This window comes from Delphinapterus leucas, chromosome 3 (genome assembly GCF_059928025.1).
Source record: "Delphinapterus leucas isolate spDelLeu-1000000601 "Yukka" chromosome 3, BTC_Dleu_Yukka2, whole genome shotgun sequence".
In the NCBI taxonomy this organism is placed as follows: Eukaryota; Metazoa; Chordata; class Mammalia; order Artiodactyla; family Monodontidae; genus Delphinapterus; species Delphinapterus leucas.
The window spans coordinates 19,927,345-19,949,870 of record NC_143131.1 but is presented as its reverse complement, the minus strand read 5'-3'; positions in this window follow the sequence as shown (position 1 = coordinate 19,949,870).

Sequence of the window (22,526 nt, the reverse complement as noted above, 5' to 3'; positions counted from 1 at the left end):
AGCTGGTTCTTTGCGAAGATAAACAAAATTGATAAGCCCTTAGCTAGACTCATCAAGAAAAAAAGTGATAGGACACAAATCAATAAAATTAGAAATGTAAAAGGAGAAATCACAACTGACACTGCAGAAATACAAGGGATTATAAGAGACTACTACAAACAACTATATGCCAATAAAATGGACAACCACAAAGAAATGGACAAATTCTTGGAAAGACAAAATTTTCCAAGACTGAACCAGGAAGAATTAGAAAATATAAACAGACCTATCACAAGTAATGAAATTGAAACCATAATTAAAAATCTTCCAACAAACAAAAGTCTAGGACTAGATGGCTCCACAGGTGAATTCTATCAAACATTTAGAGAAGAGCTAACACTGATCTTTCTCAAACTCTTCCAAAAAAATGCAGAGGAAGGAACACTCCCAAAGTCATTCTATGAGGCCACCATCATCCTGATTCCAAAACCAGACAAAGATACTACAAAAAAAGAAAATTACAGACCAATATCACTGATGAACATAGATGCAAAAATCCTGAACAAAATACTAGCAAACAGAATCCAACAGCACATTGAAAGGATCATACACCATGATCAAGTGGGATTTATCCCAGGGATGCAAGGGTTCTTCAATATATGCAAATCAATCAACAAATTAATGAATAAAAACCATATGATCATCTCAATGGATGCAGAAAAAGCTTTTGACAAAATTCAACACCCATTTATGATAAAAACTCTCTAGAAAATGGACATAGAGAGAAGCTACCTCAACATAATAAAGGCCATATATGACAAACCCACAGCAAGCATCATACTCAAGGGTGAAAAACTGAAAGCGCTTCCAGTAAGATCAGGAACAAAACAAGGATGTCCTCTCTCATCACTCTTATTCAACATAGGTTTGGAAGTCCTAGCCACAGCAGTCAGAGAAGAAAAAAAATAAAAGGAATACAAATTCGAAAAGAAGAAGTAAAATTGTCACTGTTTGACGATGACATGATACTATACACAGAAAATCCTAAAGATGCCATCAGAAAACTACTAGAACTAATCAATGAATTTGATAAGCTGCAGGATACAAAATTAATGCACAGAAATTTCTGGCATTCCTATACAGCAACAATGAAAAATCAGAAAGAGAAATTAAGGAAACACTTCCATTTACCATTGCAACAAAAAGAATAAAATACCTAGGAATAGGGTTTCCCTGGTGGCACAGTAGTTGGGAGTCCGCCTGCCGATGCAGGGGACGCGGCTTCGTGCCCCGGTCCGGGAGGATCCCGCATGCCGCGGAGCGGCTGGACCCGTGAGCCATTGCCGCTGGGCCTGCGCGTCCGGAGCCTGTGCTCTGCAGCGGGAGAGGTCGCAGCGGTGAAAGGCCCGCGTACCGCAAAAAACCCCCAAAAACCTAGGAATAAACCTGCCTAAGGAGGCAAAAGACTTGTACTCAGAAAACTATAAAACACTATTGAGAGAAATCAAAGATGACATAAACAGATGGAGAAATATACCATGTTCTTGGATTGGAAGAATCAATATTGTGAAAATGACTATACTACCCAAAGCAATCTACAGATTCAGTGCAATCCCTGTTAAACTACCAATGGCATTCTTCACAGAATTAGAACAAAAAATCTTACAATTCATATGGAAACACAAAAGACCCTGAATAGCCAAATTAATCTTGAGAAAGAAAAATAGAGTTGGAGGAATCAGGCTCCCTGACCTCAAACTATGCTACAAAGCTACAGTAAATCAAGACAGCATGGTACTGGCACAAAAACAGAAATATAGATCAATTGTACAGGATAGAATGCCCAGAGATAAACCCACATATGGGCACCTAATTTACAACAAAGGAGGCAAGAACATACAATGGAGAAAAGACAACCTCTTCAATAAGTGGTGTTGGGAAAACTGGACAGCTACATGTAAAAGAATGAAATTAGAACACTACCTAACACCATACACAAAAATAAACTCCAAATGGATTAAAGACTTAAATTAAGTCTTAATCTAAGACTTTAAATGTAAGACCAGACACTATAAAACTCTTAGAGGAAAACATAGGTAAAGCATTATTTGACATAAACCACAGCAACAGCTTTTATGACCCACCTCCTACAGTAATAGAAATTAAAAAAAAAAAAAAGGGACCTAATGAAACTGCACAGCAAAGGAAACCATAAACGAGACAAAAAGAAAACCCTCAGAATGGGAGAAAAGATTTGCAAATGAAACAACAGACAAAGGATTACTCTCCAAAACATACAAACAGCTCATGGAGTTCAATATCAAAAAAACAAACAATCCAGTTAAAATATGAGCAGAAGACCTCAACAAATGTTTCACCAAGGAAGACATACAGATGGCCAAGAGGCACATGAAAAGATGCTCAACATCACTAATTATTAGAGAAGAACAAATCAAAGCTACAATGAAGTATCACCTCACACTGGTCAGAATGACCATTATCAAAAAATCTAGAAGCAATAAATGCTGGAAAAGGTGTGGTGAAAAGTGAACCCTCCTGCACTGGTGGTGGGAATGTAAATTGATACAACCACTGTGGAAAACAGTATGGAGGTTCCTTAAAAAACTAAAAATAGAACTACCATATAACCCAGCAATCCCACTACTGGGCATATACCCTGAGAAAACCATAATTCAAAAAGAGACATGTACCACAGTGTTCATTGCAGTACTATTTACAATAGCCAGGACATGAAACCAACCTAAGTGTCCATTGACAGATGAATGGATAAAGAAGCTGTGGCGCATATATACAATGGAATATTACTCAGCCATAAAAAGGAACAAAATTGAGTTATTTGTAGTGAGGTGGATGGATTTAGAGTCTGTTATACAGAGTGAAGTAAGTCAGAAAGAGAAAAACAAATAGTGTATGCTAACACATATATATGGAATGTAAAATTAAAGAAAAAGGTACTGATGAACCTAGTTGCAGGGCAGGAATAAAGAGGTAGACATAGAAAACGGACTTGAGGGCACGGGGTAGGAGGGTGAAGCTGGGGCGAAGTGAGAGTAGCATCGACATATATACACTACCGAATGTAAAATAGTTGGCTGGTGGGAAGCAGCCGCATAGCACAGGGACATCAGCTCGGTGCTTTGCAATGACCTAGGGGGTGGGATAGGGAGGATGGGAGGGAGACTTAAGAGGAAAGGGATATGGGGATATATGTATGCATATGGCTGATTCGCCTTGTTGTGCAACAGAAACTAACACAGTATTGTGAAGCAATTATACTCCAATAAATATCTTTTTTTAAAAAAATCTGTTTAGTCTAGGGACTTCTCTGGTGGTCCAGTGGTTAAGACTTTGCCTTCCAATGAAGGGGGTGTGGGTTTAATCCCTGATCGGGGAGCTAAGGTCCCACATGCCTCATGGCCAAAAAAAAAAAAAAACAAACATAAAACAGGAGCAGTATTTTAACGAATTCAATAAAGACCTTAACTGTAGTCCACGTCAAAAAAAAATATTAAAAAAACCCAAAACTGTTTAGTCCATTTTTTGTTACATTTATCAGTTGAATATATGACTTTAATATTCTCTTTTTTTACATGTGTTTTACATATATGTGCTTATTACTACAAATTGTAAGTAATTTTTACAAATACTGTTGCACAAAGAAAAAATCTACTAAGTCAGAATTGGTTTCAGCTGCACAGAATAGAAATCCAGCTATAACCTCTTCAACAAGTTGAAATTTATTTTTCTCGTGTAAAAGAAGTCCAGAGATAGACATTCTGGGTTTGGTACAGCAATTCCAAGATAACAGCAAAAATGGCCTTTTAATTTTCCAATACATCATCTTAAGCTTTCTTTCTTCTCTATCCTCATAGAGTGGCTTCTGTATGTCTAGTCATTATGTCAGCAAGACATGGAAAAGATGAAGGAAAAAAAAATGGGAGAGATGAAAGAAAATCAGCAAAAAGTACATACCAGATGAGTCTGTCCATTTAAAAAAGTTTTCCTAAAAGCTCCAAAAGGTTTCTTCCATGTTTACCTTATTAGTCAAATGGAATCCCAAGTCTACCTTGTCGCCAAGATATTTTGGGGAGGTGAGCATTTTAATTAGGCATACTGCTAGCCAAGATACAGCTCACTGATAATAGATTCTATTAATATGGAATGATTCTATTAATAAGAAGAAAGAAGAAATGGATATTAGATAGGCTACTAGCAGTGACTGCCATACTCATTATCGACTTTGCAACCAGATCCCAAAACGCTAACAAAGATATAGATTGCTAAAAATAGCAGTTCAAGTACTTCAGTGGAATCCAAGATAGCAGATCTCACTGCCTTTTATGATTTAATGTTCTGTAGTAATTATTTACTGAAAGCTGCAGCAAGTAAATGTGGGAAATGCAGTGTGGAGTCACTTACACCTGCCTTTTTACTCCCTATCTTCTAGCTATGGTTATTCAATATGTCTTGGCAGTGATATTTTTTTAAATTTATACAATGGGAGAAATTTTAAAGTGAGCACATTATTTTGCATAGAGTAGAAACAATTGTCGTATGACTTCCCATTTTTTTCAAAATTCATGTAATCAATAATGATTTTTAATGACCGAATAAAATATTCAGGAAAAAGGAAAACTGTTGATGAATATTCCTTGATTACTTCTTTTTATTTTATTTACCATTATTACTGATAATGTAAGTAAACAATTGAAAGTGAACAATTCATTGATTTTAAGAACTACTACAGGCTTTGAGTAAATATTCAATAGAGTGTAAATATACTTTTATAGCTGAAGAATATAGTGAAACAAATTGCATATTGACTGTGTTGATATGTATGGCAGGTAAAACATTTTTGTATTATTCCAGCCATCACTTGAAGATTGAATGCAATATTCTTTGTTTCTTTTACATGGCAAAGATGTGAGCATCCTTCTGGATGCTGCAATATTAACAATCAGTAACAGCTATCACATTATAATTGGAGAATGAATCAGCAATAATTGTGTCACCTTACACCTAGAAACAATCATGGAGACAGACTGATTGTGAGTTGCTATAGCAGGAATCAAGAGGTCTAGCTCTTTGCTTTTTGGTCTAGGTTAACCAGGTATAGTGACTGCCCATGTCTAGTTTTCTAGCTCTCTCTGGGACTTATACATACCCCTTGATCTATTTTGTTCTGCAGAGATAATTTGATCTCAGACAGATCCCAGTCCCAGTATTCCATGTGTCTTTTATAGAGTACACATAGATGTTGGCTTAGCCTATCAAATATGAGCATATAAGCACAGAAGAACATTAGGCATAAGAAGAGGCAGGAGGCAAGAGTTTAACCATGATTAAACCTCAGGAATCTTAAGAGCACACTGGCTCCAACAAAACTAGAGGCAAGAATGTAGGCACAAAGGGTTGGAAGGAAATAATAGCTAACCCTTAGGAGTGCTTACTTTTTATACTGTAATAAACTCTTTTCCTTTACCATCTTATCTAATCATCACAACCGCCACTATTATCCCCATCTTACACAAAAGAAATTAACTATTTTGCCCGAGGGCATAGCACCAAATTTAGGCAATTAAGTTCCAAAGTCTGAGATTTTAAAGGATATTCTATATCTACCTAAAAATAGCAAATAAATAAAACAATTAAATTAAAATGGAAGCTTTCAACTATTGCTGAGGTTACTGTTTTGAGAGAAACACTGATAGATTAACCTATCCACGTTTATGACTGGAAAATTACATAGCAGGTGGGCACCTATAGGCTAGACTAGCGGTTCCAAAGAGATGCCTTTAACTGATACTGTTCACTAATAGTAAAATTTATCACAGACGTTATGGAAGACATTTAATGGCTACAGCCTTCTTAGAGACACGTTCTGGGAATATATGTTTCTGGCTGCTGCAGTTCTTCTCAGATCAAATCATATTTCTTGTGAAAATAGCGTTAACTGATGGAGCATAAACCTGAAGGGATAGTTCAATGGGTTTGTATTCTGAAATGAAAAGAAGAAGTCAGTTTTATTTGCTCTTAGACTCAGGTTTTGAATCAAATAATATTAGATGCATTGGGAATGTTAGAAGAGACTGCCTCAAGTTTGCCTTTTAAATGTCCATGCTTCATTTTTAAGACCAGGATAAAAGTATGTGACAAAAAAAAAGCGTCTAGAGGTTATTGAACAATTTTCTCGTGGTGGAACAATATGTTGACATTAATTGATATTTGAAGAACTGATGAATCTCAGCTAAGAAAACATAGTAAATAAAAGCTAGTTTGTAAAAAATAAAATAAAAAAGAAAGAAATCAACGACTGCTATTGCTTTAATAAAGGATTCCCTGCAAGTATCCTGCCGCAAAGTGTAAATGAGAGAAGCACTTCAAATCTGAGCACCTTGAAGGGAACTAGAGGACCCTTAAGACCATTTTTAAGATTGTTTCAGTATTTATTTGACTAGGTGTGGGTTTCCAACAACATTTTAGGTGTGTTAAATGCAGTGAAAATCAGATTCTTCTTTATATGTGTCTTATTTTGAAGGAAGAAATCTTTTAACTTCCCGTAAGAGGGAAAAGAACAAGAAAAGGGAGAGGATATTGGGCTGGGTAAAGTACTAAAGGGTAGATTAACTTCTCAGGAGACCAACAGTGGTTCACCAAGGATATTCATTGCAATGTCACAAGAGAATAGATGGTTCTTATATGTTTAAATTTTCTTTCATGTGAGAAACCATTTTACTACTAGTCTTCTTGAAATGCTGACCCTGGAAATATTTTGTAAAGACTTAATATCAATGAAATTTTACTCAGAAAACTGCAAATAATAAGTAAGCTGGTTTTCCTGATATTTTGCAGAAATACTTTAAAAATAATTAATGTATGACTTGATGCTAAAGTTATTAATGACACAAAATTATTAGGTCTTATTTTAAGCAGGAAGTGATTTGTGCCCTATGTACTACATAAAATCAGCTTGAGATATAATTTGCAAGAGAATGTTAATGTTGGTACTAATAGTAAAAATTACCCATGATTTTGGGGGAGGGTCTAGAATTGCATTATCATTGGGGTGTATGTATATGTGTATATATATATATATATATATAAATTTTGAAAGCTTAAATTTACTCCAGATTTACTAAAACAGATACTCTGAAGCTTTGTGCTTCTTTCTTTTACTGACTGTTTTTGCCCTATATCACTAAATGTTTTGTTTTTTTTTTTGCTGTGTATGTAGGTGGTGCTTATTAGAATTAAATGCGTAGGTCACTGAGGAGGAAAATTAACAGTTATATAGGGCACTAAGAAGAAAGTAAGGAGAAGGGAGAATTTATACGTCAATACTGAAGTTCATTTTTGTCTACTTCACACATAATTCTTGGCTTTATATTATAACCTCAGTCTACCAGATTGAAAGAGTCAAAAACAAGAGCAGTCTTTTTAAAAACATTTTTATGGCAACATTTCCTGCTAAGGAAGTATATCCACAGCCCTCAAATCACTTCATATCATGTAATAACTTTAAAACTCTTATCCAAAAATTGAAAACTATATTGCAAGGTGTGAAATTACTGTAGACTTTATGAATATTTTTAAATAACAGGTACATTACTTAATATATAGTCTATTTGCTTTGGAATATATAGATTTTTTTGGTTTACCTAGTTGCAGGGAAAAAAGAAACAACTATTAAAAATACATGTATTGGGGCTTCCCTGGTGGCGCAGTGGTTGAGAGTTCGCCTGTCGATGCAGGGGACACGGGTTCGTGCCCCAGTCCGGGAAGATCCCACATACCGCGGAGCGGCTGGGCCTGTGAGCCATGGTCACTGAGCCTGTGCGTCTGGAGCCTGTGCTCTGCAACGGGAGAGGCCACAACAGTGAGAGGCCCGCGTACCATTAAAAAAAAACAAAAAAAAAACATGTATTACTGACATTTTCATAACTGTCATGAGAAAGAGAGATTCTTGTCCACATAAAAAAAGAAAATAAAATTTTACTCATTGAACAAATTATACTCAACTATTTATTGTGTGTAGGGAAAAGGAGCTGAATGTCTTCTTTCTATATGCAGGTGACATAATTCCAGTTATATCATGGCATTTCTAGCTATTTGTCACAGTGTTCCATGGAGAAATATCATTTTTAGACTTATCCATCATTATTTACTTCAAAAGTTTATAATGTAGAGTACACTATTTATGGGTAAGATAAATTATATTGTAGCTTTAATTTCTCAGGTTTACAGCTCTCACTTGTGACATAGAAGATGAAGAGATTTGACATCCATTTCAAGCATGTAACTATAATTTCATAAAATTTTATGTTCCACAATATATAATGTGTGATAAAACATGTGAAGTGCAGAAAATACTCACCATTAACTACTTCTTCATGACCACATGTTATAGGTCTTTAAAATAGGGTAAAATCTTGGTGGAAAATATTTTTTGTTGTTGTTGTTGAAAAACTTCCAAAATAGATTAGAGTAAAATTAAAAATAAAATAAGAGAGCATGTGCATTATTAGACTAAGTCAGGATACCTGAGTCTTGTTTCCAGCCTCTCAACTGTCGAGCTGCAAAATATTGCACAAATATTTTAATATCCCAAACCCCAGGCTCTCATTCTCATCACAAAGGAGGAAAAGATTATTAATGATGTCAAAGAAAACAATATCTATAAAATAATTAGTATATTTATATAAATTACTCAAATAGAAAACATTAATATAATTATTAATAATCAAAAGATCCTATTTCCTTTGATTTATATTGTTCTCTACACACGTACCCAAGTCTGATAATAAAGCTTATGTCTACTAATTTCACTCCATGTTATTTTTCCTGTGTTGCTAATGGAGCTTGAAATTGATGTAGTCCTTTTGAATTTCAACATAGATCTAGTCTCAGTCCCTGATAATTTTTGTTGGTACTGACTTTTTCTTCATATAAATTCACAAACACATTTATATATGAAATTATAATGAAATACATTTAATGTAATTTATCTTATCTGAAGCCACCAGGAAATTAAGGCTCTTTTGCTTGTGTGTTAAATTTTATAGGCACAGAATATTTTAATGTATTAATTATTATTAGGCTGCTGTCATGAGTCATCTGGCCCCAAAAGAGTGGCAGATAATTTCACTTGGTGTAATGAAAAAAGCACTGGGCAGAGAGTTGGATAACCCAGATTCTATTCTGATTTCTGTAATTAACTCCATGATATTGAGGAAATCACTTAGACTTTCTGATTCTCAATTTCCTCAACTGTGAAATGAAGCAATTGAAACAACATTCTCTAAGGTACTTTCCAGTTCCAAAGGCCTGATTTTATGTTGTGACAGAGCCATGCATCGAGGCTATTTTTTTCTTTTCTTTTTAAAGGTATATCTCCTTCTTCACCAATTGAAATTACAATAAATATTTTTGGAATAGCTGATCCCAGGTACTATTTCGTTTAAGAGTTGCCTATGATGAACACAGCTGGGAAACAGCCAGAGTGGTTGGTTTCTCCAGTCAAGAAGTTATGCAGTGGTTTGGACTGGTGAGTTCAAGAGTCATGGTAGAAATAGTTCTAGAACATGAAAGACAAAGCTTAAACCTCAAGTAGAATGCCTTTAAAAAATTTTTGTATGTGAACTGATATCTATATATCTGAGCTGACTGCTCAAATGCCTTTGTTTTTTTGTTTTGTTTTGTTTTTTTGGTATGCGGGCCTCTCACTGTTGCGGCCTCTCCCGTTGCGGAGCACAGGCTCCAGACACACAGACTCAGTGGCCATGGCTCACGGGCCCAGCCGCTCCGCTGCATGTGGGATCCTCCCGGACCAGGGCACAAACCCGTGTCCCCTGCATCGACAGGCGAACTCTCAACCACTGCGCCACCAGGGAAGCCCTCAAATGCCTTTTTATTCTTCTTTCTATGAACAGGGCCAATAAGTTTCAAGCATCAGTTACAGCCAATGGTGTACTCAAAACCAACAAATGATATGCCGAGCTCTCAGAGAAGGCTTCAGGATATAAAATGAGTGGCAACTTTGTCATATCTGCAAGCATAGAAGGATCACAGGAGCAAAGGACTCAGTGTTTAATATGGCAATGAATTAAGCCTATTTTAAACTAAAATACATCATTATTTGTATGTGAACAGAATCAAAACTTGGAATTAAACATTATGTTCAACACAAAGTGTTTCCTGCCCCACAATGGTGGGGAATCTGCTTGGGCAGCAGCTAAATTGTGGTATCCTAAAGGTTCAAGCAGAGAATTTCAAAAGCATTCTGTGCATTGTTACAAGTTTTCCAGGTGTACGCATGATTCTGGATCGGGGAAAGGAACTGGGGAGAAACTGTGGACCCTGACCCTGTCTCATTCAACATATTCTGCATAGTGATGTAGCTGCTAAGCTTTCTTTAAAAAAAATCCGACATTAAAAATAAATGCTTAGAATAGTTGGCTTAGAGAATACTCATAAGAACATGATAAAATTAATGAATCTAAGCATTTGATTAAAGTTTAATTAGTGGTCATTATTTGAATAGCAAGTGGAGCAGAGACCTTCGCCACCGTGTGAGTGTCTGTACATAAGGGGATAGCACGTTTCATCTGACTTCACACAATGATTTACATGATGACAGCTCTGCTCTTGGTCCTGAGCTCACTACACACCAGATCAACTACCCGGATTTCCCACATTATAAAGTTAAGATTGGCAGACATTTTACTCTGACCTAATACAAGAAACAGTCATTTTATACCATGTAAAGGATGAAGAATTAGCAACAATAAAATCTTTTGCAGTTTTTTTTGCTGACTTTGATGTAGAACATCAGATCCTCTATCCATGTTGATCTTTGGGGACTTACTGATGGATTTGCCCCCAGATCTGTGGAATACAGTCAGTATTCAATAAGTGCTTATTGTATAGAAAAAGAAAGTGGGTGGTTCTGATTTGGGGTCAATTAGACAGGATTTTTTTTTAATACCTGGCAAAACCAAATTCAGAGTAGGAGATTTATAGGTTCATTCTACATGGAAAAGTCTGAATGATTCCTGGAATTGACACGATGGTGTCAGAATGACTCCCTCTCTCCTTTCCTTGTTTCTCTCATCTCAGTCTGCCTTTGTGTGTAGACTTTGTTTTCTTCTGTTTTCGAGGTGTCTCCATTATTGTCCAGCATGTAGAGTGAGATGGAGAACTATCTTAATAGTCAAGCAGGGACTTCTTTGACCGGAAAGGCAGATTCTTACTAACATTGACCAGATCTGAGATCTGAGGTCTCTGCCCATAGAATGGCCAAAGGGGCAAAATGCAGTACTTAACAACATCACTAGATTCACACAGGGGATTGGTACAGGATCACTTATACAAAGGAAGCAGCAAATGTGTTTACTAGAAATAATAAAGATATTGGTAGGAAAAATTAAACAAGCAAATTCAATAATGTGTTAGAAAATTGGAGCACATAACCAAGAAATTAAAGAAATATCTCTTTAATTGAAAGTAACGACTTATTTTTTAAAATTAAATAACAATAATATTTGATTTCTGTAATTATCTACATGTATCAGTTTTCTTTTGCTGCATCACAAATTCCCACAAACTTAGCAGTTTAAGACAACAACTATTTATTAACTCACAGTTCTGCAGGTAGAAACCTAGCACAGCATGACTGGGTTCTCCGCTCAGGGTCTCACAAGGTTGAAACCAAGGTGTCAGCAGGGTAGAATTGATCTCCTTGCTATTGTAGAACTGAGGTGTCTTCATACTGCTAGCAATGATATGGGGACTGCCCTCAACTCCCTTCTGTATTAGCAATTTTCAACATGGGTATTTGTTTTCTTCCAAGCCATCTGAAGTATGTGTCTCTGACTTCCTTTTTCTACACCTAGGAAAAAACCCTTCTGCTTTCAAAGATCGCATGTGATTAGATCAGGCTCACCAAACATAAAGTAACCTTAAGGGTTAAATCCATAGTCTTCCCAGTCCCGGGAATTTTACAGGGAATGTACACCAAGGGGAGAGAAATCTTAGGCAGTATAGTAGAATCCTGCCTATCACACCATATATGTTGGAGTTCAATCATAATTTAGAATTAAGGCTTGATTTGGATTCGGTTCTGTATTATTTATGATCTAAAATAATACAGTGAAGTATGATCGGACCCTGGCTGATCTCAGAAATTCTGTCTATAACTTACCTTAATCAGCAATCAATGATATATGAAGAGAAAAATATTGTAACAAGCAGTGAAAGGAGATCAGTAAAATATACTTTTTTAATTTAGGAAATAATGCAAATATACAGTCTATGGTATTCATATGTCAGTTTCAGGAAAATGTGCTACAAACACACATACATACATGATTCCATGGATTCTATGAATTATTAGGAAATTTTAATCACAAAGCAACTCAGTTTCTTCTGAAAAGTAATCAAACTTTGAGAGATTTATTCATTTAAGGTCTCAATCAATGTCAAATTAAACATCTGCCCTTATAATCCTGAATTCTTTGTTTTAAAAAAATTTGACCTGTAAAAATGCAATAGCCTGAAATCAGTTTATTTCACTCAGGCATCTAATACTACGTATCTGCTAAGAAGCAGTCAAAATTGAGGTTCTAGTATCTGAAATCTGAGCTCATTTTTCTTTTTTTTTTGTTCTTTCCTTTTAAGGTTAAAGTCAAATTGGACCTATTGTCTCTTTGGTGGTTTCTAGGGAATCCTAGTAGCCCTAGTGGGAAGTGAATCCTGAGAATGATTCTTTCCTTAATGTGTTTATAATGAGAGCTTTTAAAAAAAACATAGCTAACCTATACTTAGAAACAAGATGTAACCTACTGCATTTCTTACACAGAATAGTAACTCTATTTCTCTTTAGCAAATTGAAATTTAACATCAAGGTTACTCATTTTTATACTTTCGGCAAAAAATAATATTTAAAGTATAAATTATCATGCAGATAATATAATATTTATGGCACTGTTTTAGGATATAAGACTGAGAGAGATGAATTCTTAACAGTAAATTTGACATAAAGCTTAACTCATGATACAAAGAAAGCAACCTGTTTAAGTAATTGGATTTTTTTCTTTTTTTGTATTGGTGATATTATACTTTCAAAATCCACTTAAAGTAGTTACTGTAAAGTGAGGAAAGGAAATAAAAGACTTCAATGAGATGGCTTTGTGCTTTAACACATAAAGCAATCCCCACAGTAATGCATGTTACAGAAAATGGGTCACCTTCAAACCACCCTTGAAAAAAAGCAGATAATATAATTTCAGATTGTGTTCTTAGAGTATTGTTTTAGAGTATGTACATCTACTTGACCTTTATTCATTTTGCAGAAATGTGCATGTGTGAGCACATGAAAACATGTGTAACTACCATCTCTTTCTCTTTCTTTCTCTCACATACAACATGTACACATGTCTAAACATCCTCCCACACATTCACATGTCTATTTGTGTGGTTATTAGTAAATTGTGACAAAAAAACACACATGTTAATGACTATTTCTCTAATTAAATAGTTACTCCATTTCGTCTTTAACATAATTGATTTTTATATGTTTCAAAGCAAATTATAGTATAACCATGGGCAGAAACTCAGGAAAATAATTTTCATTGAAGAATTTCACTGATATAAAAGTTAACTATATTCTCTTCAACATAAATATTGTTCACAATTTTCTAGTTGACTATTAATTGTTCCAAATCTATAATTGACACAGCATATTATTTATATGATTTCTAATTATAAATGTAATATCACTTTGTACTTTAAGAAAACACAAATATAGCATTTTTAAAATTATACAGCATAAGCTTATAAACATTTTCTATAGAAAATTAGGATTTGAGAGGCACAAAACTATAAAAAGAAACGGTATTTCCAATGGATATCTTTGTTGTTATGACACATAGTGTTCCCTACTGGACTTTGGACTCCTGTGTCCTTGAGAGCAAATACTACGTGATGTTCTCTAGAGCCTAGTGCAATCACTAGTGGGCAGTCCAAAGCATTTTTGAATGAAGCCAATCTCAGGAATGCTTCCATAATAATGCAATTGGGTTTTGTTCCAACTGATGTCACAGAACATTTGGGTAGCTAGCATCTGTGGCTAAGCTAATTATGCTTACCAAATTAAAAGAAAGCTCCTGTGGTTTAAGTGCTATCGCATGGGATTAGACTACCTGATTGCAATCTCAGCTTTGTGTCTTTCTGTGTGTGTCCCGAGCCAACTTGGCCTCTCTGTGCCTCAATTTCTATATCTCCCAGATGGGGATGATAATAGTAGGGTTGTACTCATATGGTTGTTTTGAGTATTAAAGTGTATAAAGTATATAAAGCCATTAGAAAATTGTATAGCCAAAAGTAGAAGCTTGGTAGGGTTTCCTAACATTATTTTGTATCCAATTAGCTTTCTTGCACCTATTTACATAAATTGATATAAGCGAAGTGGAAACAAATATTGCTATCCTGGGCTTGTTTGGATGTAAATAGAGATAAATGAAGGGAAGTGGACATTATGAAGTTAAATTCTCTACAATATCCTCCATATTTTATGATACAAATATTAGAATCCACATTTTACATATGAGGATTCTGAAGTCCAAAGAAATTTGTTAACTTACACAGTAACATCCAGGTAAGAACGAATGGGTTTGGGACTCTAACCCCAAATTTTGATGCTCATAATCATGGATTTTAGATCAATCCATGTTTTATATTAGAGTTAAGATTTTGGTCTGTCTGCTTTATTAGAGTTATTAGATGCATGTACTAAGAAGTTAGGATAGAACATATAGCTTTTGAAAATTAAATTTTACATGTTGAACTATTAGAATGTAGTTTAAAATTTTTATCTATCAGATTTATAATATTAACATATCATTCTTTTTGAGAGTTAAGTAAAGCTTATAAAATGTGTAACACAGTGCCTGATATTCAGTAAGGGCTAATAATAAAAGTAATAACATAGAGACAAAATAGTAATAACTTAATAAATGATATCTAGCTATAATGTTGTATTATGATTATTAATAATCCATGATTATTGGCATTATTTTTTGTATATTTTGACATTTATTTTAAATCTAGAATAAATCACACAAACCTATCTAGTATTCTGAAAGGTAACAACATTTGAAATCGTACATAAAATTCACTTTTATTCCAAATAGAGATTCTGTTACTGACAATTTGATGACTAGGTTATTGTCTGGAAATGTTTTTTTTACCTAAAATCTGGCTTTGTGAAAAATGTTTTACAGCTTTGGAAATGTAGGAAAGAAATTATTTTAACCTTCTTCCCCATATTTTTCCTCCCAAATCCAGGTACCATGACAATGACCTCTTAAACTTTTACAGAAATACCTATTAACATAGTGTGACACTCTCAAATGATATGATATAATCTGGTCAAGGTAAAGTTGTAAAAGATGACGATCTAAAAACATAGTTAGGATGCCCCTCACATGTAACCACACATGCAATCTTCAAGGAGAAAAAGAAAGATGAAAGAGAACATTGGGTGAATAGTATATATTTTTCTTTAATGGGATGTATAACATATCCAAGCATATCAGCTTTTGTTGCTCCCAAGCACTGCAAATAGTCTTTGTTCTTCTGTGCCCTTCCTTGGCTTACCTTGGGGGACGTGTGGGCCCTTTTGAAATGAATTTCTACTCTCTTAAATAGAAGGTGAAATATTTCCAGATGATAAATAGCTTTGGGTCTGTAACCCAGGCAGGGGAGTTCTCAACTAACATTGGGCTGTTAAAGGTAATTTCCAGCCTTGTAAAGTGATATTCCTTTTGCTCAAATGACAACAACCAAGCTAGGAAGAACAAATGAGTCCCCTCAGGGAGCAGAGTGGAATAGAATGTCAAATATTCTTGGACATTCAGTGGCTTACAAAAGAGAGAAATTTTGCATTATGGCATTACTCAGGCAGAGTTATAGATCATCTTTGTGTCTGGTCTTCTTTCATAAATAAACAGTGCCTTAAACATAATCTAATCACTTTGTAGCTGATACAATGGCCACTGTGAGGTTCCTGAGAACTAAGCAGCTACAAAAAGACAAACTATTTTATATTCACCAAGGACAATGTAGCAAAAGTAGTTTGTTTTGTACATAATAAAATTATTTTGTCCAAAGAAATTCACATAAAATTTTCTCATACTCATTTTGGCCCATTTATCTGAATGAATCCTGTATGTAAATAAAAGTTATAATATTACTTCCTATTTCATGCACTAACTGCTGAACCATAGTACTAAATCATTCTACAGCCTTCATAATCATAGATTTTAAAATTGGAAATAAGTATTACTGTTTACATGCTGTTATTACACCAACATTTACTGAGGCATGTCCTGTACTGGGAAGCTTTCCCCTAGACTGAATGTATTTATGGAGATGGCTGGTGGAAGATGTCTGTAATTTGTGTTACAAGGATCTCAGTATTAAGTAGGGCATACTGTTATGGCACCACATTGGTTCTTACATACTTAAAAGCTGAAGAGATATTCTAAGATAGAATAGTAAAGATTTAAAAACACATTGGGAAGTTTCACGTTCTAGCAGACATTCAGAATGGGGCCTAGTTTCCTGAGAAAGATAATGATGAGAAAATAATTAATATAAATAGGCATGATTCTTTTAAACTTAAAGAAAACACAGACACAAAATCCAAATGCAATGATTGAAACTTTCTTGGATATATGTTCAAAAAAAATAAAGAACTAAAAAAGGTATTTGGAGAGACAAGAGGAGAAAATTGAATATGGCTGGTTATTAGGTGATGATGGGCATAATGCTGAATGGGGTGGTGTGGCGGGCATCAGACAGTTTAGCCCATTTCTATAAACTGATAAGTGCGTGAAGGATTGGTGACTGGTCAAGTAAGTTCAAAGCTACTTACAAGCATTTATATTGAGAGGGCTCCAACTAAGGAGGGACAATTCTGAAAAAGACTCAGAAATGCCAATGATTAAGAGAAAAGGAGAAAGACATGCAGGGTAAAACATAGAGATTAACTGATAGTCTGTATATAGAATTCCTTCCACCTACATGATAATGCATGGAATCCAGACATAAATGAGCAGAAGGTAAACAATAAAGAAATTTTGAAAAAAGAAGTTCTTCTGTAGAGAATCTGGAAATAATTAGGGCAGTGATGGAACTCCACTGTGGTTAGAATGTCCCCAACCAAATATCTGAAATTAAAAGGAATGATTGATTCTCTTTCCATTCAACCTAGGACAAAACTGCAATCAATAAATTCAACCCACAAGTTCAAAACTCCATCCTTAAATATGAACAGACAAATGAGAGTCTTCAGACATTTAAGGAAAGCCAGCAATATGAAAGACAAAGGCTCAAATACCAAAAACAAAAAAATAATCCTAAGGAACAGAAAATTTAGGAAACACACTCACACACACACACACACACATTAGAGTCCTCAAAAAGATTCAAGAATTCCCGGTGTCCACAAAATAGGAGCACAATTCTATTAAAAGGGGACATTCATAGTAAAGGAAAAAAACCTTGGAAATTAATATGCCTGTCGTATGTGTGTGTGCACACGTGGGTATATGTGTATGGACTTTGAAAATGCTGAAAATAATCAATAAATAATTTTAAGATAAATTTTAATTTTTTCACAAAATAGACCAAAAGATATAGAAATGAATGACTGTAGAAAAAGTATATTATTTACAGAAGTTCCATGAGATCTAACATTGAGCATATGAATTCCAGAAAGACAACAGAAAACATGGAGGATAGAGCATAATCATGGAGATAATCATAAAAGGAAATTTCTCAGTGCTGAAGGAAAATAGTTTTTGAACTGAAGGAACTTACTAAGTGCCCAACCCAAAGAAAGAAACACAAACACATAACTCACATCTGGAGACAATGTTCAAAACACGAGAACACATAAACACACACTTGGAGACAGTGCTCTAAATAATTAGAATACCAAAATAAAAATAAGATTGTAATTTTAGAGTAAAATAAAATGGGGAGAAAAAAACAGGCTCTTTACTTGCAATGGAAATATAATCAGACAGACATCAGTTTTACCATTGGTTTCTAGAAGACTATAGATACATGCCTTTAAATGTGTGAAGGGAAAATTATTTCCAGTCTAGAGCTATATGCCCAGACAATAATTAAGTATATGTGTAGGTAAAGAAATAAAGTCATTTCTGACATCCAAAGACTAAAGAAACTTACCTCTCACAGATACATTCTCAAGAAGTTATAGGAAAAGCAATTATACTCTAATAAAGATGTAAAAAATAAATAAATAAAAAGAATACCTCTACAAATGGAACAATTCTCATAGAAAAAAAAGTTATAGGAGATTGGCGGCAACAAATAAATTAGTCAACTAATATAGAAGAAAATATAAAATCCAAGAAATAGTGTTTCAAACCAGGAGATTAATAAAGAAAAATTCCAGGTTGAAAATCGTGCAAATGCTCTAGTTTGGGGTAGGAAGAAAGAGGGGTCCTTGAACAACGTATGTTTTGAAAAGGAGATTTGATGTTGGCCCTGAGAAATGAGGTGAGCTTAAAGATATGAGAAAAGCAAATAATACAAACAAAAAGATATCTCAAAAAACTCCATATGCAAAATGAAAATATTGTAATCATATCGATACTGTATGTGATTTGGCTATGGAACAAATATATGTACATTATTATAATATTCAAAAGAGTGTTAGTGTTTTGTTTAGTTTTATTTTATGTTTTAGCAGCTACTGATGGAGAGGGCTTTGAAGGCTTATGTATTAATCAGGGTTCTCCAGAGAAATAGTCAATAGGATATATATTTATTTATTATCAAGAATTGGTTTGTACAATTATGGAGGCTGACAAGTCCTGGGATTTGCAGTCAGCAAGTTGGAAACCCAGGAGAACACATGGTATATTTCTATTGCAAAGACCAACAGGCTCGACTCAGAACTGATGTTTCAGTTCAAGTCTGGAGGCAGAATAAAAACCAGTGTCACAGCTTGAAGGTAGCCAGGCAGGAGGAGTTCCCTCTTACTCATGGAAGGGTCAGCTTTTTTGTTCTATTCAGGTCTTCAGTTGATTGGATGAGGCATACCCACATAAGGGACCACAGTCTGTTTTACTTTGTCTATTGATTCAAATGTTATTCTAATCCAGGATTATCCTCACTGATATACCAAGAATAGTCTTTGACCAAATGTCTGGGCATCCTGTGGCCCAGTCAAACTAATACACAAAATTAACCATTAGAGCCTACTTTTAAAAAAGAGACCAATAAATAAATAAATACATAAATAGACCAAATTGACAAAATCTTTATGCTTAATTCTGTATAATACAGACAATGGAATTCAGGGATGAGAAAGGGAAGGAGTTTAAGGGGACTGTAAAGGTGTTAATGTTATAATAGTAGAAAATAGACAACCACAGTTACGTTGTATGATTGAACTGAATTCAGACCCAAAGTACACGTATACCATTCAGACCCGTGTTCCATTGATAACAAGTAAAATAAGTGATACTACAACTCTACTGGAAAAAAAAAAGAGGTGGCATGGGCTTTGCAAGTCAATAAGTATTATTCAAATTGATAAAAGAAATACTATTATAACATTTTTTATTTAACAAATATCCACATATTTTTTTTAAAATAAGAATTCAACAGAAACAGTTAAAACATGATTTCCCTGGTGAATGAGACTGAGAAAAGGAAGGTAAAATTGTGCATTACAAGCTCTTCCATACTCTGATTTTAGCCATTTCAATGTAGTACTTTGATTAAAATACCTGTGATTAACTTAAATAGATGTAATAAATTCATACTTATTGATAAAGCAAATTGTTATATAATCCATCTAAAATTCAGGTTACAAAATAGTATGTAGTGTACCATAAAACCCATAGACATATAATTAATAAAGTAATTTGCAGGTATATACATCAAATGAAATACCTGTTAACACAATTTTTGATTTTCTAGCAAAAACTTTTCAGAATCATACATTTCTCCTCCCAACATCCTCCATGCCCTCCTCATGCCTGTAACCACCCTAATCCTGGCAAATAGCAAATGGAAATAAAATCATTGCTGGGTATAGTGATATAAAAAGTATCTCCCGGGGCTTCCCTGGTGGCGCAGTGGTTGAGAGTCCGCCTGCAGATGCAGGGGACACGGGCTCGTGTCCCGGTCCGGGAAGATCCCACATGCCGCGGAGCGGCTGGGCGCGTGAGCCTATGGCTGCTGAGCCTGTGCGTCCGGAGCCTGTGCTCCACAACGGGAGAGGCCACAACAGTGAGAGGCCCGCGTACCACAAAAAGTATTTCCCATTTTATGTGCACTCTTCAACCCAGAGAAAATAAGAATAAATTTCTTTTTTTCTGCAGCAGTTTGTAAAATATAATCTGAGAGATGCTAGTAAACACTTAACTTTAGATTAGCTTTCTCAAAACTTTTAGACACTGGAGTTCAGATTTGCTTACACTCCGAAGCTAGTCCTCGGTATCTTTTTTAAGCCTCTCTTGGCATCTCATTTTCACGCTCCATCTGAGATGACTTGGAAAACATCAGAAAATAACAACACCACTTCCACAAAACAACTCCCTGGACAGTGCATATTTCTATAGCTATCACTTATGGAACTCTCTGGGAGAAATTTTAAGCGTCAGTACTAAAAGATGATATTATTGGATTTGGCTGCTTCAGTCAGTAAATATAGTTAGCGCCTACTCAGAAACAGCTTTTTTAAAAAAATAATCAGAATAAGAAATATTTCTTGCGTTAATTTTAAATCACTATAAAGGAAAATAATTTTATCCTTGTGGAATTATTATCTTGCATGGAACTTAAAGCCGCTGTGTAAAATGGCATCATGTGATTGTTCATAGTTAACACAACCCAAAGATTCAGCAAGTGAATCCTTCTGTAACCCTCCCGCCTGCTAAATGCAAATAAAACTGAGAAGTAGCTTCATAATGTAAGCTAAGCCTGAGTTGCCTTGCTAAAAGTTTAAGAAACCAAACTCATCTGTAGACATCAAGTTCTGGAATCATTCAAGATTCACAATTTCTTGATTCATAAAAGTTACATTTTTGGTCTTTATAATTACCCTTCTATTTACATTTACCTGTTTATTTAAGGAATTAAGACAACACACACATATTCATCACATTGTTTATAAAAGGATAAGCAAAACCCATTGAATCATTCAATTGCCTTTGAACAAATGTAGTACAGATATTAAAAAATAATTCTGAAAAGTTTCAAATTATACTGAAAATGATTATGGTATATTGTTATTGGAAATGTTGACTTGTTTCTCATTTTTATATCATGTATATATATATTTATAATCAGATAATATTATATATACATATAAAACATATACAAACATATTTCTATATGTATACCCTTTCATTTATATATGAATATATGTGTGTATATATAATGGAAAGTGTATAAAATGATAAAAGAAGTTATCTCTAAGTAAGAGGGTGATAGGGATTTTTATGTTAGTTTACAACATAAACTATTATGTTATATATGTTCTCTATTCAAATTATTTTATATGTGATACAAAGCAAATTCTACAATACCCAACATCAGGCCAACATCATTTATTTAACATTAGAATTGAGGTTGCAAAAATACCAATACTTTTAGCTAGTCACGCATGCACTGGACTCAATCAATACTGAATAACTAATTTTATTTTATTTATTTAAAAAAATATCTTTATTGGAGTATAATGCTTTACAATGTTGTGCTAGTTTCTGTTGTACAACAGAGTGAATCAGATATATGTATACATATATCCCTAGGTCCCTTCCCTCTTGAGCCTCCCTCCCACTCTCCCTATCCCACCCATCTAGGTTGTCACAAAGCATCAAGCTGATCTCCCTGTGCTATGCAGCAGCTTCCCACCAGCCATCCATTTTACATTTGGTACTGAATAACTAATTTTAAACATTGCCTGTCAATGCTGGGCACTGCAGGTGATCTTCTTTAAGGTATTAACATGCAATGAACTGCTGTAACCATTCTAATCCTCTCAAGAATTTTACATTCAACAATCTCATTTTCAGTTCAGATTTAACATATTTTCACATATTTCTTCTGAAACTTTAATCTCTGCAAAACCCAAATTTAAATTAGAAGGAAAAGGTAGAAGTGTAAAGAGTAGCAGCAACTGAATTTAATTTGGATGTTGAATAGAACTGAAAAGACATTTTGCTTTTTTATTCATATGTCAGTTTGAAAAGAAAACAGTCCTGATTTTGGCTAAATGATAATCTTTTTTGGTGACTCTACTTGGATCACATTGTAAAAACCTACTTAAAATTTTCACTTGCTTCCACAATATTACCACATATTCTTTGGAGCCATTGGCAAAATTGATCCAGTTTATAGACATTGCTTTTGCATTGGGCTTTTGCTTGTCTCATATCTTCAGATAAATTTGAAAGTAAAAGTAAATGTTCATGTGTTGA